At 39.1% G+C, this 20,657-nt stretch overlaps 1 long non-coding RNA gene across 1 annotated transcript; it reads right to left on the bottom strand.

Annotated features, from left to right (window-relative positions):
• Positions 1-587: 587 nt before the first annotated feature.
• LOC104101054 (uncharacterized) lies at positions 588-5,994 on the bottom strand. Its single transcript, XR_687387.2, has 2 exons — positions 1,402-5,994; positions 588-842 (listed from the first exon to the last, which is right to left on the bottom strand). It is a non-coding gene; the product is annotated as an uncharacterized lncRNA (long non-coding RNA).
• Positions 5,995-20,657: the final 14,663 nt, after the last annotated feature.

Here is a 20,657-nt window from a genome sequence, read left to right as displayed (position 1 = left end):
TGGGCTCTGGCGATGGGAAATCATTTCTATTTCACTCGAAAATGAGTATAACTCTCTCATACGCTGTCCGAATTCGACGATTCTTTTTGCTATGGCTCCGTAATTTTCATACGGGTCTAATTCTTTAATCAAAACTGAATTTGGAGCTCATTTGCTTAATAGGATACTGCTTATACTCAAATAAATGACATTGAAATATCCTCGAAATATCCAAATTAAATTTTGGTTATACGCTCGAGTCCAAAATCATCATCTGGACCTAACGGAATCATCAAAACTCCGTTCCGAGGTCAAATACAAAACAAACTCAAACTCGGTCATAATACAACATATAAAGCTACTCAAGACTTCAAATAGTTGAAAAGAGCGTAAATGTTCAAAACAACAAGTCGGGTCCTTAAAGGTAGCCTATTGGAGATAAGTAAAGACGTCTCTGTATCGATCCACAAGACTCTACAAAACTTGCTTATGACCCATAGAACCTATGAACGTAGGGCTCTGATACCAACTTGTCACGACCCAAAACCACCAATCGGTCGTGATGGCGCCTAACTCACTTGCTAGGCAAGCCAAACATAATAAAAATACAAGTCTAAAGCCAATACATAAACAACAACGTCGATACATAACAATCTCCCATAACTGGTAAATACAGAGTCATTAGCTCTAAAATAGAAGTACAAGTCTAGAATACAAAATAACAATAATCTTTGAATGAAAACAACAATACTAAAGTGAAAAGAGAAGCCAACACTGCGGTCGAGTTGCAGCTCTACCTCATCTCTCGAAGATAATCACAGCAACAAACCATAGATACTCCATGCTCAGTCCAACACCAGGATCTGCACAATTAAGTGCTGAGTATAGTACGACACCATGTACTCAGAAAGTATCATAACCAACCTCGGCGAGATAATAGAGGCAAGAATTATTAATGATACTCACTAATCACCTGTACAGTTCATAAATCTCACAAGTACACAGTAATAACATCATCGAGTCATAAAATCATAGATAAAGCCTCCTTGGCACACAAGATAGTGTAACATGCTCTGTTTCAGTTAATCAATCCAGCATATAGAGAAGATATACAAAACATAGCATGTATACATTCCTGATCTAGAATAGCAACTACAATGTTCGAACATATATCAACCAACGAATAATTGTAGCATGTTTCAAATAACTAACAAAGGGAGTACAACATAAGAGGCATGATAACATGAACCTTAGTAGTCAATTCAAGGCATATAATAGCCTAATCACTATCTCGAGCATCGATAATATCTCGGTGCACGCACATGGGCTCAACCCCCTCATATGTGCGCCACCCTTAGCACATAGATATCAATAGTAACTCAGAAAACTAGTGCCTCAACCAAGTTTAGATAAGATACTTACCTCAAGCAAGCCAGATCAATACTCTAGGAATCCCTTCCTGCGTGAATCGACCTCCGGACGGCTCGAATCTAGCAAAAATAACTTAATAACATTAATTTAAACCATAGAAAACAGCCCCAAACAATAAGGCTATGATCTTAATTCAAAAATGCAAAGTCAACCCAAAAGGCCAACCTCGGGCCTGCACCCCGGAACCCGAAAAAACTCACAAATTCCAAATACTCATTCCAATATGATTCCATGTATATGTGTTTAATATAAATCCAACCTCAAATCAACTCCCAAATCACCAATTTTCTCTCTCCAAAATCATAGTAAAAAAATTGCCAAATTCTACCTTTAATTCACATAAACTAGGTGTAAAAATCCATAAGTAATCAATATCGAATATCACAATCAAGTAAAGTGCTTTTATCCTTTCAATTGTTCTGAAAACCTCCCCAAAAAGTGCCTCTAGCCGAGCTCCACAACTCCAAATAATAAAATTATGACCTAACCCTCGAAATATTATAGTCTGCCCTGTGATTCCGTATTTGCGACTTCACTTAAAAAGCTGACCAACCGCATCTGCGGTCCACCATCGCACATGTGCGTCCGCTTCTGCGGACTCCCCATCGCAGAAGCGCATCCGCTACTGAGGAAAACCTCCGTATCTGTGAACTTCCCCTGTCAGGCCCAATCTCGTATTTTTGCAACAAAGGCAGCATCTGCGGCTTCGCATCTGTGATCACATTTTCGCAGATGCGAAAACACGAGAACTCAGCACACAACAACAATGGGAACTCAATCCAAGATGATTGAAATTCATCCAAAACACACTCGAGGCTCCTGAGACCCAGTCCAATCACACCAACCAATCCTAAAATATAAGACGGACCTACTTGAGGCCTTAAATCGCACAAAACAACAACAAAACTACCAATCGCACCCCAATTTAAGCCTAAGGAGCTAATAAATTTTCAACTTCCCAAAATGCAAGCCGAACTATATCAAATCAACTCGGAATGACATCAAATTTTTCATACAAGTCCCAAGTGACACAACGAACCTATTCAGCTCCCGAAACTACAATCCAAATCTGATATCAACGAAGTCAACTCCTGGTCAAACCTATGAACCTTCCAAACCTTCAACTTTCTAACTTTCGCCAAATCGAATCACATCATCCTAGGAACCTTCAAATCCAAATCTGGGCATACACCTAAGTCCAAAATCACCATACAAACCTATTGGAATCATCAAAACACTATTTTGGGGTCGTCTACACAAAAACTCTAACATTGGTCAACTCTTATAACTTAAGCTTCCAAGAATGAAATCAAGTGTTCCAACTGCCTCCGAAACCTTCTCGGAACCGAACCAATCAACCCAGCAAGTCACATAATCATAAATACACATATGTAAAGCATCAAATCGAGGAAACGGGGATAAAACACACCAAACAACTTACCAGGTCGTTACCAAGATTAAAAATATAAGTATATTTAGTAGACTAGGGAACTATTTTATTAAGCCAGTATAAAATACTTATCTCTTCTTGGTTCATTGAATAAATATAAAATGTACTAGCACAAGAAGTTAGAATTAAACTATTCTTATAATCAATTAAATAATATTTAATTTTATAGTACTAGTGATGGCTTGTCCAATTCCATTATTAGATTGTGAATATAAATTTTATGACTTACAAGAATCGATGATTTAATCTTCCGTGTATAAGCTAAAACTCTATATATTAAATCTCCTACTATGTAAGCAAAAACACGAAAAAATACATGATTTATTCAAATAAAATTTTATTAAATTGAATGAATAAGTAAATAAATAAATAATTATTCCACAAAGAATACTATAACAACACAAATAATATATAGTATATCCTAACAAAGTCTTCTTATAGTCAGACAATCAAGACATATATATGCATCTTTTTCAATTCTTCAAGTCACTCATCCGGCCCAAAAAAGTCTTAATATTGTATGATACTAAGAGTTTTGAATAAAATCCGCACGATTTTTCTCAAAATGATCAACATGATTAAAAGTATCGCTACACTTTCGTATATAGTTTTCAATGTTTTATTAGCTACCAAAAAGAGACTTTATTCTCATATCAACATTAGAGAATATGACTTATTCTCAATGCATGATACAATAATTTCGGACATGTTGTTTTACTTAGTCTTTATTACATTTAATATGTGAAAATTAGAAAACATAGAATCGAGCTAATAACTGTTGCGTGTACGAATAAAATCCCACATTGGTAGCTCAAAGAAATTGGGAGTCTACGCATAAAGTGTAGTGATCTCTTAATGATGTGAGTCCTTTTAGGAAAAACTGTGTGAGCTTAGCTCCAAGCGGACAATATCACATCATGTAAGAGTATCTTCAAGCTGATTGTCCAACAATTAGTATCAGAGCTAGGTTCGTCGAGACGAGTATAGCGATGGCAAAGTAATGGCGGGCTTTGGTTTATCATAAATACTCTGACGATGTGTGTAGCACACAATGAATCTCGAAAATTGACTCGTGAATCGTGGTAATGGGCCACGTAGTACTTAGTTCGAGAAAGGGACCCGCTAATCGTGATAGTGGGCCATGTGAATTTAATTTGAGGGGGAGATTATTGGGTGTATGAATAAAGTCACACATTGGTAGTTGAAAAGATTGAAAACTTACATATAAGGTGTAGAAGTCTCTTAATGATGTGAGACCTTTTGAAAAAAATCATGCAGTCTCAAAACGGATAATATTATACCATGTAAGAGTATCTTAGGTCTGTTTGAGACCAACAACAATAACAGGTGCCGAATCTAACAGTAGTAAAAATTCTATTTATAGGAAAGAAGACGGCAATTTAACAAAGTCTGACTATGGGTGCACAGCCGCCCCAGAGAAAATTATGCGGCTTTGCGAAGCAGTCAATATTAGTGATGACATCGAATTTGACCACTCTGAAAGTGAAATGATAACAAGTCAAAATTAGAATTTAGAAATCTAAAAAGGAATTGTAATTATTATCTCACTGCACGTTCAAGATCAGGCTTGATCTATTATGATTATATTGCTTATTTTTGTTCTCCTAATCAAGTTTACGTCCCTTGGCTCTTCAAGGATTTTGCGAGCCCTTGCTTAGCGTTAATTGAAATTCTAATTGCAACTGATAATGAGTTCTAATCTACCTCTGGGACAACGTCGACAGATAATCAAACCTGTATAGATTCTGAATCTTTAGTATATTCAACTATTCATCGAAATTGGTTTAGAAATAAAAAATAACTATATTAACCGACAACAGAAAGTGGCATGGCCTAGTCAACAAATTGATGCGTTAGGTTATTTTTGCAACTCACATGAAGATAGAGGCGTGTATGATGTGCATATATATATATATATATATATATATATAAACTGACTAGTTGGTAAACAATTGAGCAAAAAAGAAAACTATAATCGAAATCAAATAGCATAATCTTTGCGGCCTTAACATGCTTCTCCCTTCCCACTTGTGGCGTACACAAAATTGTGCAATATCGATTTATTACGAGAAAGCGGTATATATGGTTGGTGTATATCTGAAAATTAGTTCAGAATGATATCATCAACTGCACCATAGATCATGAGTAAGCACTTTTAATAACAAAAGAAGAGCCATCCTCCTCACAAGGACCGACCTCCTTAGGTTCGAGATGCGATCAACTGCGAGAAATCAGTAATAAAGAATTTTTTGTTTGCCGACCTTGTGAGTCGGTTCAAGTTTAGATCGACTGCAGTTGTTTTAAGGTTCTTTTTCTATGTCAAATTAGCATATGCTTTATATTGATTTCAAGTGGTATCGCCCTATTGTTTATATATTCAAAAGCTTTGAAAAATAAGGGAATTTTTATTTGAATGAATTAAATTCATTCGGATAGGAGTCCTATCCTTTCTCAACTATATTTTGTAGTTGCGATGAGTTGTTACACTGTTGAGATTTATCTCTAATTTCTTTGTGAAGCGGTGTCATGACGAACCTTACTAAAGGGTATCATCCCCATTGCTTTCCACCCTATTTCACCCTCCTCGTTTAAAAAAAGAATTGAAAGAAAAGAAAAGAACATGCACTCAGGAGTAATATGACGACTGGTGTACGCGGCGCCAATTTGTCATCTACAGATATAATAGACGATCAGCACATCAGTTTGGTAAAATTTTATTACTATTACTACTAGTACTACTCTCAAGTCTAAAAACCTACAGTATTTAGTAAATCCACAAGAAATTAAATTGAAGAGTCACAAATCTAGAATTAAAAAGACACTTATCTGGGGAGCTAGGGGGGCAATGAGGTGATTTACTTGATTTTCTTCACTTCCTAGAACAAATACTTTTGCATCGAGTAAGGCTTAAGTTGAATGAGAATACTTTTGCACTGCTAATACAGAACATCCATAGATAATTTCTTCATTTAGATCAAAGTGTTATAAATTGGGAAATGATCTAAAAGGGCAGCTTGATGTTCCTATTTGAATATCAACACTGCAAGTGGAAAGACCATAGAGCAACTTGTTGATTGCCAAGGGAGGGCAGTACCCTAGACATGAAAATTGAACTCATAGTATCTTTTCCTTTTTGGTTAAACGAAAAGACACATTACTTAAATATTAAGGAAAGAAAATGTCACAAATTAAGTGTCCTTTCCCTCGAGAGTTTATTGGTCACATACTAAGTGTCCTTTCCCTCGAGAGTTGATTTCTTGTTATTTTTTTAGAAGTAAAATGTGAGTCTAGCTAGCATTTTATTTATGATCTACTGTATGAAAAGTATCAATGAATTTTCTAGAATGGCCGTGTTTGGTGTAGAACTGTAGCGTAAATATTAGTACCTTATAACGAACAAAATATGTCTCTCTGGTTTAACCCTATTGGAGCTTTAAGCCATTTGTCAGATATGTGTACGAATACATGCATAAAAGAATCGAAATTTGCAAGATTTCGATTGGATTGGTTTGTGAGGAGAAATTATATGATTAATAATTCTATATGGAAAAGCCACATTAACTAATTGACTTCAATTAGATTCTCTGTAAATGATTATTCATTTCTTTGAACTGGACTTTTCATTACCAATTATTAGTAAAACAGAAGGCAAATTGTCTTCTTTAACTTCTTAGGATCGGGATAACCAATAAACGGCTTGACAAGGGAATACCGAATACTTGTTTAATTATTTCCTAATTAGTTGACTTTAGCAGCTTATTCTTGTGTTTGCTTGCTAACCATATATGGCTGTGAAAGGCTATGCAACTGTTATGTTACTTTACTTTGGCCCTTCTAATTTTCCCGATCCTTTTAGAACATTCTTTATTAATTGAAAGAGATCAATGTATTGCTATTAGTTAACAGCTACAACTTTTGGAGATAACAATCGGGCGTCTCTTACGAAATCCAAAAACAAGATAGTGACATAGGAAAGAACAAAATCAAACGATAAGGTGTTATAAGCATTTCAACAGGGTGAATAGTCGGCTCGTTAAATTTTTAACCCCGATTAAATTGTTGATGGGTTAATTAAAGAGCTACTAGGCATGAGAAAATTGAAGGTTTTATTTATCGACAGTTTGAATGAGCAGCATTAATGTAAAAAGAAAAAACTTTCCCCATTGAGGCTAAGATGAGGGATGGACGGACCAGAACCCTAGGTACGGGATCCTTTCTTTCTTTTTTTTTTCTTTTTTTTTTCTGCATTGAAGATTAACAGTTATATTGTGGATGAGTTGATGAGACTGTAAATTATCAAATTTATAAAATGGAAGATTTACGTGCATGATTTATTGATATTATTTCATGTGTGTATACGGGTAAAACCGAGTACGATACTCGACCAAGCTCGAGGCTTGACCGAGCTCCTGGAACGACGATTGAATGGAAATCTAAGTCACGAGTGAAACCGGTCCCGATATCGAAGTTCAGATATCCGACATGATCGGCCGAGATCGGAATCAAAAGTGCTATCGAAGCCAGTCATCAAGACCATCAGACTTGCCTTCTAGTTTGTCGAGGGCGTAACCAGTCCCGTTCTTAATGACCTCGGAGAAAGTTTCGCCAGCTCGGCCGACAAGGGTCCATAACTCTTTCCACTAACTGATTATTATAGTATAAATTACGGTATTAGTGAAAAAGGTGGCCAACGGTCAGAAAGCCCATGCTTTGGTAACATAAATTCAACTCTATCCATTTTTCGGGTAAACAGTTTGGCGCACACCTTGGGGCTAAGGATAATAGTGGTTATTTGGTACGAATCTCTGTGAAAATACTATTTTATGCTTGCTCTTGGAAGTATTTTTGATTTCACGCTGAAAACTACGAATTCTCAATTAATGGCCCTACCAATCGACAACGAAGCTCGCCTTCAAGATGAGAACAACAACTTGACGCCCAGGATTGAAAGGCAACTCGTCGGTCCCGTTGGAGCTCGGATCTAAGAGCCAATAGACGTTAATTCACATGTGGCCATCGAGGCAAACCATCGTTCCGACCCTGAAAATAGCATTCATGGTGGAACTCGATCTGCAGCTCGAAATACCCAAAACGTTGAGGAAAATGGAATCAGCTTGTGTATGATTTTTGAAATGTTGCAAGCTCAGCAGGTAGCGATAGCTCAGTTGCAGAGCCAAACCCAGGCACCAAGCAGGTCGGAGCCCAGTCCACCCCGAGAAGTCACCCACAAAATTGGGCCAGTTGTAGTAAGGACAAATGAGCAAGAATCGGGGACTAATCCCGAAATTGCTAAGATACTCGAGGAACTGACAAAACGAATATAGTCAGGAAAAAGGAGGATCGAAGCAAACGACAAAAAAATGGAAACGTATAACTCCAGGGTTAATCAGATCCCGGGGGCACCACCAATATTGAAAGGCTTGGATTCCAAAAAATTCGTACAAAAGCCTTTCCCCCCGAACGCAGCTCCGAAACTGATCCCCAAGAAGTTCTGCATGCCCGAAATTCCTAAATATAATGGAACGACTGACCCCAACGAACATGTCACCTCTTACGCATTTGCCATTAAAGGAAACGATCTAGAAGACGATGAGATCGAATCCGTATTATTAAAGAAGTTTGGGGAAACCCTATCAAAAGGGGCAATGATATGGTATCATAATTTACCGCCTAACTCTATTGATTCTTTTGCTATGCTTCATATTCTTTCGTAAAAGCACATGTCAGAGCCATAAAGGTCGAAACCAGGAAGTCGGACCTTTTCAAGGTAATGCAAAAAGATAAGGAGATGCTAAGAGAGTTCGTATCTCGTTTCTAAATGGAACGAGTGGATCTACCACCGGTCACGGATGATTGGGCCATTTAATCTTTCACTCAAGGATTGAACGAACGAAGCTTGATGGCTTCACGACAATTGAAGTAAAACTTAATAGAATACCCTGCCACTACATGGGCCGATGTGTACAATCGGTATCAATCAAAAATCTGAGTCGAAGATGGTCAGTTCGGAATCCATTTATCCAGCCAGGAACCTCGAAAGAACCAAGAGAGACACCGACCGCGAGCCAGGGTCAAGCAAGGATCGATATCGACCATATAATGAAGATCGGAGGAGCAGCGGACCTGGTCGGAACCATGTGAGAAACGAGAGAAGAAATGATCAAGGTCGAAATAATCAGGGGTCATGACCAAAAACGATTTCGACAGGCCCATCAAGCCTAAGGAAGCACCGAGGCTATCGAGCCTAACAATTGGAATGTAACTCACCTGAAAGCGATGCTACTGCTGATACACGACCTACGTTCATTTCTCTTTTTGATGCTTTAAAACTAACAATTCTAGGTAACAAATTCGAGGGTGACGATATAGAACAACGGTTCGGTGTTAAATGTTGCCTCATTAGTATCCGGGGCCTCTCTATCTGATCAACCTCGAATACTGGGGGCGCCACCCTCGTAGATCAGCTGCAACAAAGAAAATGATTTATGTTAAAAGGTCCTCGAGAAGACAAGATTATTGTATGGGCCAAAACGGTCAAATAAACCGTGCGCGCGTAGATTGCTCAAGCCTTAAGAATGAAACATGTACGCATGTAAGACTATTTCACACAAGAATGAAAAGAGGTCCCTCCAAGAATTTATTGCATCTGATTTCTATGGATATATCGAGCCCAAGGGCTGCCATTACTTCGAGTACGATAAATCATTCTCACTCGACTACAAAGCCTAAGGGCTACATTAATTCGAGTTCGAGCAACCATTCTCACTCGACCACAAAGCCTAAGGGCTATTTTTTATCTCGAGTTCGAGCAAGCACTCACTCGACCATTAAGCCTAAGGTCTACTTGTACTTTGAGTTCGAGAAATCGTTCACACTCAACTGCTAAAGCCCAAGGGTTACCTTATTTCGAGTTCGAGCAAATCCTCACTCGACCATAAAGCCTAAAGGCTACCCTAACTCGAGTTCGAGCAACCATTCTCACTCGGGGATTATCTATCGAGCCCAAAGGCTACCATTACATCGAGTTCGAGAAATCATTCTCACTCGATTACAAAGCCTAAGGGCTACATTAATTCGAGTACGAGAAAACACTCACACGACCATAAAGCCTAATTGCTATTTTTTATCTCAAGTTCGAGCAAGCACTCACTCGACCATTAAACCTAAGGGCTACTTTTACTTCGAGTTCGAGAAATCATTCTCACTTGATTGTTAAATCCCAAGGTCTACCTTATTTCGAGTTTAAGCAAATCCTCACTCGACCATAAAGCCTAAGGACTACCCTAACTCGAGTTCGAGAAACCATTCTCACTCGGGGACTATCTATCGAGCCCAAGGGCTACCATTACTTCGAGTTCGAGAAATCATTCTCACTCGACTACAAAGCCTAAGGGATACATTAATTCGAGTTCGAGCAACCATTCTCACTCGACCATAAAGCCTAAGGGCTACATTAATTCGAGTTCGAGCAAACACTCTTTCGACCATAAAGCCTAAGGGCTATTTTTTATCTCGAGTTCGAGCAAGCACTCACTTGACCATTAAGCCTAAGGGATACTTTTACTTCGAGTTCGAGAAATCATTCTCACTCGACTGCTAAAGCCCAAGGGCTACCTTATTTCGAGTTAGAGCAAATCCTCACTTGACCATAAAATCTAAGAGCTACCCTAACTCGAGTTCGAGCAACCATTCTCACTCGGGGACTATCCATCGAGCCCAAGGGCTGCCATTACTTCGAGTTCGAGAAATCATTCTTACTCAACTACAAAGCCTAAGGGATACATTAATTCGAGTTCGAGCAACTATTCTCACTCGACCATAAAGCCTAAGGGCTACATTAATTCGAGTTCGAGCAAACACTCTTTCGACCATAAAGCCTAAGGGCTATTTTTTATCTCGAGTTCGAGCAAGCACTCACTTGACCATTAAGCCTAAGGGATACTTTTACTTCGAGTTCGAGAAATCATTCTCACTCGACTACTAAAGCCCAAGGGCTACCTTATTTCAAGTTAGAGCAAATCCTCACTCGACCATAAAATCTAAGGGCTACCCTAACTCGAGTTCGAGCAACCATTCTCACTCGGGGACTATCTATCGAACCCAAGGGCTGCTATTACTTCGAGTTCGAGAAATCATTCTCACTCGACTACAAAGCCTAAGGGCTACATTAATTCGAGTTCGAGCAAACACTCACTCGACCAAAGCCTAAGGGTTACATTAATTCGATTTCGAGCAAACACTCACTCGACCATAAAGCCTAAGGGCTATTGTTTATCTCGAGTTCGAGCAAGCACTCACTCGACCATTAAGCCTAAGGGCTACTTTTACTTCGAGTTCGAGAAATAGTTCTCACTCAACTGCTAAAGCTCAAGGGCTACCTTATTTCGAGTTCGAGCAACTCCTTACTCGACCATAAAGCCTAAGGGCTACCCTAACTCGAGTTCGAGCAACCATTTTCACTTGGGGACTATCTATCGAGCCCAAGGGCTACCATTACTTCGAGTTTGAGAAATCATTCTCACTCGACTACAAATCCAAAGGGCTACATTAATTTGAGTTCGAGCAAACACTCACTCGACCAAAAAGCTTAAGGGCTATTTTTTATCTCGAGTTCAATCAAGCACTTACTCGACTATTAAGCCTAAGGGCTACTTTTACTTCGAGTTCGAGAAATCGTTCTGACTCGACTGTTAAATCGCAAGGGCAACCTTATTTTGAGTTCGAGTAAATCCTCACTCGACCATAAAGCCTAACGTCAACCCTAACTCGAGTTTGAGCAACCATTCTCACTCGGGGACTATCTATCGAGCCCAAAGGCTGCCATTACGTTGAATTCAAGAAATCATTCTCACTCGACTACAAAGTGTAAGGGCTACATTACTTCGAGTTCGAGCAACCATTCTCACTCGGCCACAAAGCCTAAGGGCTACATTAATTCGAGTTCGAGCAAACACTCTTTCGACCATAAAGCCTAAGGGCTATTTTTTATCTCGAGTTCGAGCAAGCACTCATTTGACCATTAAGCCTAAGGGATACTTTTACTTCGAGTTCAAGAAATCATTCTCACTCGACTGCTAAAGCCCAAGGGCTACCTTATTTCGAGTTAGAGCAAATCCTCACTCGACCATAAAATCTAAGGGCTACCTTAACTCGAGTTCGAGCAACCATTCTCACTCGGGGACTATCTATCGAGCCCAAGGGCTGCCATTACTTCGAGTTCGAGAAATCATTCTCACTCGACCACAAAGCCTAAGGGATACATTAATTCGAGTTCGAGCAACCATTCTCACTCGACCATAAAGCCTAAGGGCTACATTAATTCAAGTTCGAGCAAACATTCACTCGACTATAAAGCCTAAAGGCTATTTTTTATCTTGAGTTCGAGCAAGCACTCACTTGACCATTAAGCTTAAGGGCTACTTTTACTTCGAGTTCGAGAAATCGTTCTGACTCGACTATTAAATCCTAAGGGCAAACTTATTTTGAGTTCGAGTAAATCCTCACTCGACCATAAAGCCTAAGGTCTACCCTAACTCAAGTTTGAGCAACCATTCTCACTCGGGGACTATCTATCGAGCCCAAGGGCTGCCATTACTTCGAGTTCAAGAAATCATTCTCACTCGACTACAAAGCGTAAGGGCCACATTAATTCGAGTTCGAGCAACCATTCTCACTCAGCCACAAAGCCTAAGGGCTACATTAATTCTAGTTCGAGCAAACACTCACTCGACCATAAAGCCTAAAGGCTATTTTTTATCTTGAGTTCGAGCAAGCACTCACTTGACCATTAAGCCTAAGGGCTACTTTTACTTCGAGTTCGAGAAATCGTTCTCACTCAACTGCTAAAGCCCAAGGGCTACCTTATTTCGAGTTCGAGCAAATCCTCACTCGACCATAAAGCCTAAGGGCTACCCTAACTCTAATTCGAGCAACCATTCTCACTCGGGGACTATCTATCGAGCCCGAGGGCTACCATTACTTCAAGTTTGTGAAATCATTCTCACTCGACTACAAAGGCTAAGGGCTATATTAATTCGAGTTCGACCAAATACTCACTCGACCATAAAGCCTAAGGGCTACATTAATTCGAGTTTGAGCAAACACTCACTCGACCATAAAGCCTAAGGGCTATTTTTTATCTCGAGTTCGAGCAAACACTCACTCGACCATTAAGCCTAAGGGCTATTTTTACTTTGAGTTCAAGAAATCGTTCTCACAAGACTGCTAAATCCCAGGGGCTACCTTATTTCAAGTTAGAGCAACCATTCTCACTCGGGGACTATCTATCAAGCCCAAGGGCTGCCATTACTTCAAGTTAGAGAAATCATTCTCACTCGACTACAAAGCCTAAGGGCTACATTAATTCGAGTTTGAGCAACCATTCTCACTCGACCACAAAGCCTAAGGGATACATTAATTTGACTTCGAGCAAACACTCACTCGACCATAAAGCCTAAAGGCTATTTTTTATCTCTAGTTCGAGCAAGCACTCACTCGACCATTAAGCCTAAGGGCTACTTTTACTTCGAGTTCGAAAAATCGTTCTCACTCGACTGCTAAAGCCCAAGGGCTATCTTATTTCGAGTTCGAGCAAATCCTCACTCGACCATAAATCCTAAGGGCTGCCCTAACTCGAGTTCGAGCAACCATTCTCACTCGGGGACTATCTATCGAGACCAAGGGCTGTAATTACTTCGAGTTCAAGAAATCATTCTCGTTCGACTACAAAGCCTAAGGGCTATATTAATTCGAGTTCGAGCAAACACTCACTCCACCATAAAGCCTAAGGGCTACATTAATTCGAGTTTGAGCAAACACTCACTCGACCATAAAGCCTAAGGGTTGTTTATTTATCTCGTGTTCGAGCAAACACTCAGGCGACCATCAAGCCTAAGGGCTACTTTTACTTCGGGTTCGAGAAATCATTCTCACTCGACTGCTAAAGCCCAAGGGCTACCTTATTTTGAGTCCGAGCAAATCCTCACTTGACCATAAAGCCTAAGAGCTACTCTAACTCGAGTTCGAGCAACCATTCTCACTCGGGGATTATCTATCAAGCCCAAGGGCCGTCTCGATTCAAGATCGAATTATTACCCCGAATCTGGGACTACGTATCTATCCTAAAGGCTAGCTTAATTCAAATTCGAACATTCACTCAAGGATTACCGATCAGAAGCAGTCGAGGGCAGTACTTACTATCAATCCTTGCCATCTTAACTTTGGACCTTCGAATACAACTGCATAATTTTATGCTAAGGTGCTTTGACCTTTGTATAAATCAACAAAAAGACAACAGATTCAGAAGCCATGGAAGGGAAAAAGTTTTATATATTCATCAAAATCTTTTTACAAGAGCGGCATGGCCCGATGAAAGTTCTTTACAAAGGCCGAAACGGCCCCAACAGAAATACAAACTTGTTTAAAAGCCTAAGAGGCCTGGGCACCTTCATCTTTGGAGCAGCATCTCCGCCCTCGGGGTCTTTTTTTTTCCACTTTCAGATTCACTCAAGCTCTCAGGTGAAGAAACACAAAGATCAGAAAATACAAGCTTTGAAGAAGACGAAGGATTAGAAGATAAGAGTAAAAGTAAAGATCGAGATCTCATATTGTTTCTTGTCATTTACTCTCCAAAAAATGAGGGGACTATCTGTATACAGGTAAAACCGAGCTCGAGGCTTGACTGAGCTCCTGGAACGACGATTGAATGGAAATCGAATTGACGAGTGAAACCGGACCCGGTATTGAAGTTCATATATCCGACATGATCGGCCGAGATCGGAATCAAAAGTGTTATCGAAGCCAGTCATCAAGACCATCAGACCTTTCTTCGAGTTTGTCGAGGGCGTAACCAGTCCTGTTCTTAATAGCCTCAGAGAAAGCTTCGCCAGCTCGGCCGGCAAGGGTCCATAACTCTTGCCACTAGCTGATTATTATAGCATAAATCACAGTATTAATGGAAAAGGTGCACTACTAGAAATTCTCTAAAAACCGACCAAAAAAACTGACCAACGTTGGTCGGTTATGGCCAATTACCGACCAAAACACGACCATTACGGTGTGGACGGTGTTTTGATGGTCGGAATGGCTTACCGACCAAAGTTGGTAGGAAATTTGGTCGGTAGCTTAAAACGACCATCTGACAAGTTTAATTACTTACCGACCAACTTTGGTCGGAAATATATTTTATTAATTTAATTTTACTGACCAAAGTTGGTCGGTTTAACTAAATTATATTTTTTTATTAATTATTAAAATTAAAAAACCGACCAACTTTGGTCGGTAATTGAAAATATATATTTTTTTAAAATAATTAAAATTAAACATTACCGACCAACTATGGTCGGTAACCTCAACAGTGCAAGCAAAATACCGACCAAAGTTGGTCGGTAATGTTGAATTCTCGGAATTCAATGTTCATTAACCGACCAACTTTGGTCGGTATTTTGGAATAATTTATTTTTTTTATTAAAAACCGACTAACTTTGGTCGGTTTTTCTGGGTTTAGTTTTGGCATAAAATGCATGTTTTGGCAGCTATACTACCTACCAGCATACCAATACACCTAATAACAACAACACAACAACAATAACAATAACAACACAACAACAACACAACAACAACAACACACAACAACAACAACACAACAACAATAACCAAAACATTCAATAAATACTTTAAAACTAACAAATTAAAGTTCAATTGAACATAAAAATCCAAAACCAAGTTAAAGCTAATTACAACTAGTTCAAAACAGATTCTATTTGTCTAGTTCAAAGTATATAAAAGTCAAGGGGTATTTTCTACAACATCATCATCACCGTCTGATGAACTTTCATTTACAAGACGATATAGAGAACGGTCTTGTGGAGGACGGGAAGCACGATCACGGGGAGGACGGGAGGAACGATCACGAGCAGGACGGAGGAACGATCACATGGAGGTCGACCCTCTTGAGATGACTCACGTGATCGGGGCAACAGAAAAGCTCCAATAGATAGGAGTGTTCTGATCTGAGCTTGCATGCCAAGGAATTGGGCATCTCTAAGCGTTTCTCTTTCCTTGGCCGCTTCTAGCTCTGATGTGAGCTTTGTCACTATCTCCCGCATAGCGAAGAGGCTCTCCCTATTAAGTTGCTCGCTTTGCGGAGAAGTCCCTATTCCTTGCATTCTACACTTATAGCGATGGAAGTTTTTAGTAGGAAGCCCGTATACCTTCTCCCATTTTGGACCGCCAACAGATTCCAACCATATTCTTTCAGCATCCTCGTCCAAAGGTTGGGTTGGCTCACCCGATTCACCAGCTGGATGACTACGGATGAATTCCTCCACGTTACTTTGGTAGCGACCCTATATTATTTTAAATTAAATCAGTATTTCAAAATTTTTATAAAAGTAAATTATAATACTTAAAGAAAATTGAAAGCTTACATATACAGTCGAGGCCCGGTCCTCGACCCACCTATCTTGATCCCCCTCTTTCTTCTTTTTCACAATATGTATCTCTTTGAATAGCTCATCATGACTCATTGGACGTCCATACCTCTTTTCCTAAAAATAAATTAATTTAGTTAATAAACAGAATAGATATACTTAGAAAAGTAAAATAATTTAAGCAATTACGTACCAATCTTCTTTTTATTGTCCCTAGGCTGATCGCACCTCCAGTGTGCAAGGAGCCTCCCTTCTCGGATGCGCGAGCTTTCTTTCCTTTTTCGCTCCTCTCTAAGAACTCTGCGGTAAGCCATTGCCTTTGCAAATCATTCCACAAATTCTCAAGTAACCAGCCAGGCCTCTTGTTCTTCTTTCTAGCATCCGAGAAAGCATCCGCCAATCTCTTGCGAGCTTTATGATGAAAATTTGTAGCCACTTCCGCGCTATAGCGGTCTTCCCATACACACTTGCTCTGTATTTCAAAAGTTAAATATTAGATGGAAACATCATAAATATAAATTATTAAACTGTTTAAAAGAACATTTATACCTTAAATTGATTGAAAATTTGCTCCTTCAGTGAGAATGGGCAATCAGTCCAAGTCGCATAAGGGCCATCATAAAGCTTTCTGATGGCATTGGTGATTATCCTCGTAGTCTTATTACCCGGCCTGAACCTGCAATTTAACAATAAAAACACATTAATATCTTAGTAAAAATGTTACAAATCAATAGACGCAAAAATAATGAATAACACTTACCCATCACCCTCAGGGACTATGATGATCCTGCCATATCGATCATAATGCACTACCTCGTCATCACCATCCGAAGCATGTGTATCAGAGGCATGTGATGACGGTGTAGGCGGGTCAAAGCTACTGCCTCGCAGGCGAAGGCCTGCAATAGATGGAGTCGATGATGAAGATGGTTGTGATCCCTGTGACTGCGACATAGCTGTATGCGACCCAAGTGGATGTGATACCGATGGCTGTGACCCGAGTGGCCGTGACCCGAGCGGCTGTGACATGGATGGATGCGATCCATGTGGCTGTGATATGTAGGTATGTGATCCATGTGGATGTGATGCAGATGGCTGTGAGGCAGCTGGACTGTATGTCGGACGTATAGTCCTATGGCCCTGTGATGGAAGACTTGGTGTCTGAATGAAGGTGTACAGCTCGTGATGTTGTGGCAGCTCAGTATAGCCGTGTGGTGGAGGATAAGACATAGGCATCTCTGAAAAGGGTGGACAAGAGGGAGTATTATTTTCTACCCTCCTCTTTCCCTTCCTACCCTTTTCTCGACCCCGAGAACTAGTAGGGTCATTGTTACCTTGACCCTTGCCTGCCATCTGCATAATATAATACACATTTAGATTGAAACATATAAGAAACTAGCTATAAAACGAGAGTGCTTTAAAAAACCAACTTTTTAATCCTCATCGACGTATTGTTCCTCGTCCGAGAATTCTTCGTCCTCACTTGTTTGAGCTTCATCAGTTGATTCTTCGTCCTCATTTTCTATAATTGTTACTTCATTTATATCAACTTCTTCCAATATGCGTTCAGGAAGTTCCAAGTCATTTTCTAACTGATCGTCCACTATTTGGTGAACATTGGAGATATCGTTTTGATACGCAACATCTAACACATTCTTGACTTCCACCCTACCTACAGGATTAGTTTTTATTACAACCCACCAATCGGACTTATTCCGCCGCAATGGATAAGGAGCATAATACAGTTGCCTAACGTTATGTGCAATTATGAAAGGATCATAGCGATCATACTCCGTCGTATGATTAACCTCAATTATGTTGTATTGGTTGTGTACTCTTGTACCTCTTATTGGATTTGGGTCAAACCACTTACATCTAAAGAGTATCAATTTCTTATATGGCCAACCTGTATATTCTAGTTATAATATTTCTTTGACCACACCATAATAATCAATATCTCCAATTTGGTTGCCATCACCACCTTGAACCCACACCTCGCTATTGTTGCTATTTTTATTTTTAGAGCAATCCTCTGTATGAAACTTATAACCATTCACTACGTACTTAGAGATTGTTGTGACCTGAAGCCCAGGTCCCCAAGATATATCTTTCAAAAATTGATTTACACCATTATTTGGATCATTTACCTACACAAATTCATAAGTTAGCACAACTTATGAATCAATTTTTATAAATTCACTACATATATATATATATATATATATATATATATATATATATATATATATATATATATATATATATACTGTATATATATATATACTATATATATATATATATATATATATATATATATATATATATATATATATATATACTATATACACACACACACTACAAACTGTTTGAACCACGTATCAAATCTCGTATATACAACATCATGGCCAAATTGACCCACGAAGTGACTGTGACATATCAAATATTTTTAGTAGTTGCATCAATATGTAGTCAGTAAATTTTACATTTTGATAACTAATAAATCAATACTTACTTGAGAAATGGTACAACTTCGGGACAATTTAGCAACACATGAAGTGTAGCTGACTTGTACTCCATATCACTCAAACTTCTCTTTCTAACATCCTTAGAACATCGGCCTGGTTGATTGAATATGGACATTGGTGGATATAATGGATCATTCACACATTCGACCGTGTGCCTATTGGGCCTATTCCTAGAACATGGCACGTTACTCTCAAAATAATAAGAACAAAAATGTGCAGTTTCCTTTGCAAGATAGGCTTCGCATATAGATCCTTCAATCTTATTCCTCTGCTTAACAAATTATTTGCATTTGCCAATTTTCCTACATAATCTCATGTTAGCCAAGAACATTCAAATAAAATAGAATATTACATCAAACTTATAATATTACCTCTCAAAGGGATACATCCATCTGCATTGAACAGGCCCTCCAAGTCGTGCCTCGTGTACAAGGTGTATTGGAAGGTGTTCCATCACATCAAAGAAACCACATGGGAATATTTTTTCCATCTTACTAGAAATTACACGGATGTTCTGGTCCATCCGAAGTAGGTTTTCTTCCCTTAATGTGGTAGAACACAAGTCTTTGAAAAACAAACTAATCTCTGTGATGGGTTTTCAGATTCTTTCAAGCAAACCACAAAATGCAATAGGCACTAAGGTCTCCATGAAAACATGGCAGTCATGACTTTTCAAATGGCTCAACTTCCCTACCTCCATATCTACTTTTTTCCAAGATTCGACGCATAACCCTCAGGCATCTTCAATTTCGTAACCCAATCACAAATTTGTCGTCTTTCCTCCAAAGTGAATGTGTAACTTGCTTTGGGCTTGAACACCTTACCATTGTTTGCTGTCTTCAAGTATAATTCAGGCCGCCTACAATATTCTTATAAGTCCATTCTAGCCTTCAGGTTATCTTTTGTCTTACCTTTAACATCCATCACTGTGTTGAACAAATTATCAAAATAATTCTTCTCAATACACATGACATCAAGGTTGTGTCGGAGAAGATTATCCTTCCAATAAGGAAACTCCCAAAATATACTCTGTTTCGTCCAATTATGATTAACACCATATCCGGGGAATCTATAAGGTGGAGCCACAGTAACTTTACTGAAGTTCTGGACCCTCTCCCAAATTTCCTCACCTGAAAGTATCGGAGGTGGAGAATCATATTCCACTTTATTATTTTTGAATGCATTTTTCATCCTTCTAAACTCATGATCATCAGGCAAGAATTGACGGTGACAATCAAACCATGATTGCTTTCGGCCATGTTTCAAAGTGAACGCTTTGCTATTTTCCATGCAGTAAGGACAAGCTAGCTTCCCAGCAGTCATCCACCCAGACAACATTCCATACGCAGGAAAATTATTAATAGTCCACATTAAATTAGCACGCAAATTGAAATTCTGCTTGGTTGATATCTCATATGTTTCAACACCATCATACCACAATTATTTTAGCTCATCAATCAAAGGTTGCAAATATACATCAATCAAACTTTTCGGATTACGTGGACCGGGGATAATACAATTTAAGAATATATATGGACTAGTCATACACAACTCAGGTGGTAGATTATAAGGTGTAAGAAAGACAGGCCAACATGAATATGGTGTCGCAGATATAGAAAAAGGCGTGAAGCCATCCGCACACAGACCTAACCGAATGTTCCTTGGTTCACTAGCAAAATCTGGATATGTCCTATCAAAGTGCTTCCAAGCTTCTCCATCTGAAGGATGACACATAACACCAGGTGGTCTTCTATTTTCAAAGTGCCATCTCATATGAGGAGCAGAACTCATCGACGCATATAACCTCTTTAACCTAGGTAT

Source organism: Nicotiana tomentosiformis, chromosome 5 (assembly GCF_000390325.3).
Source record: "Nicotiana tomentosiformis chromosome 5, ASM39032v3, whole genome shotgun sequence".
Lineage (NCBI taxonomy): Eukaryota > Viridiplantae > Streptophyta > Magnoliopsida > Solanales > Solanaceae > Nicotiana > Nicotiana tomentosiformis.
The sequence above is the reverse complement of the archived record's forward strand: the minus strand, read 5'-3'. Positions and strand labels throughout refer to the sequence as shown.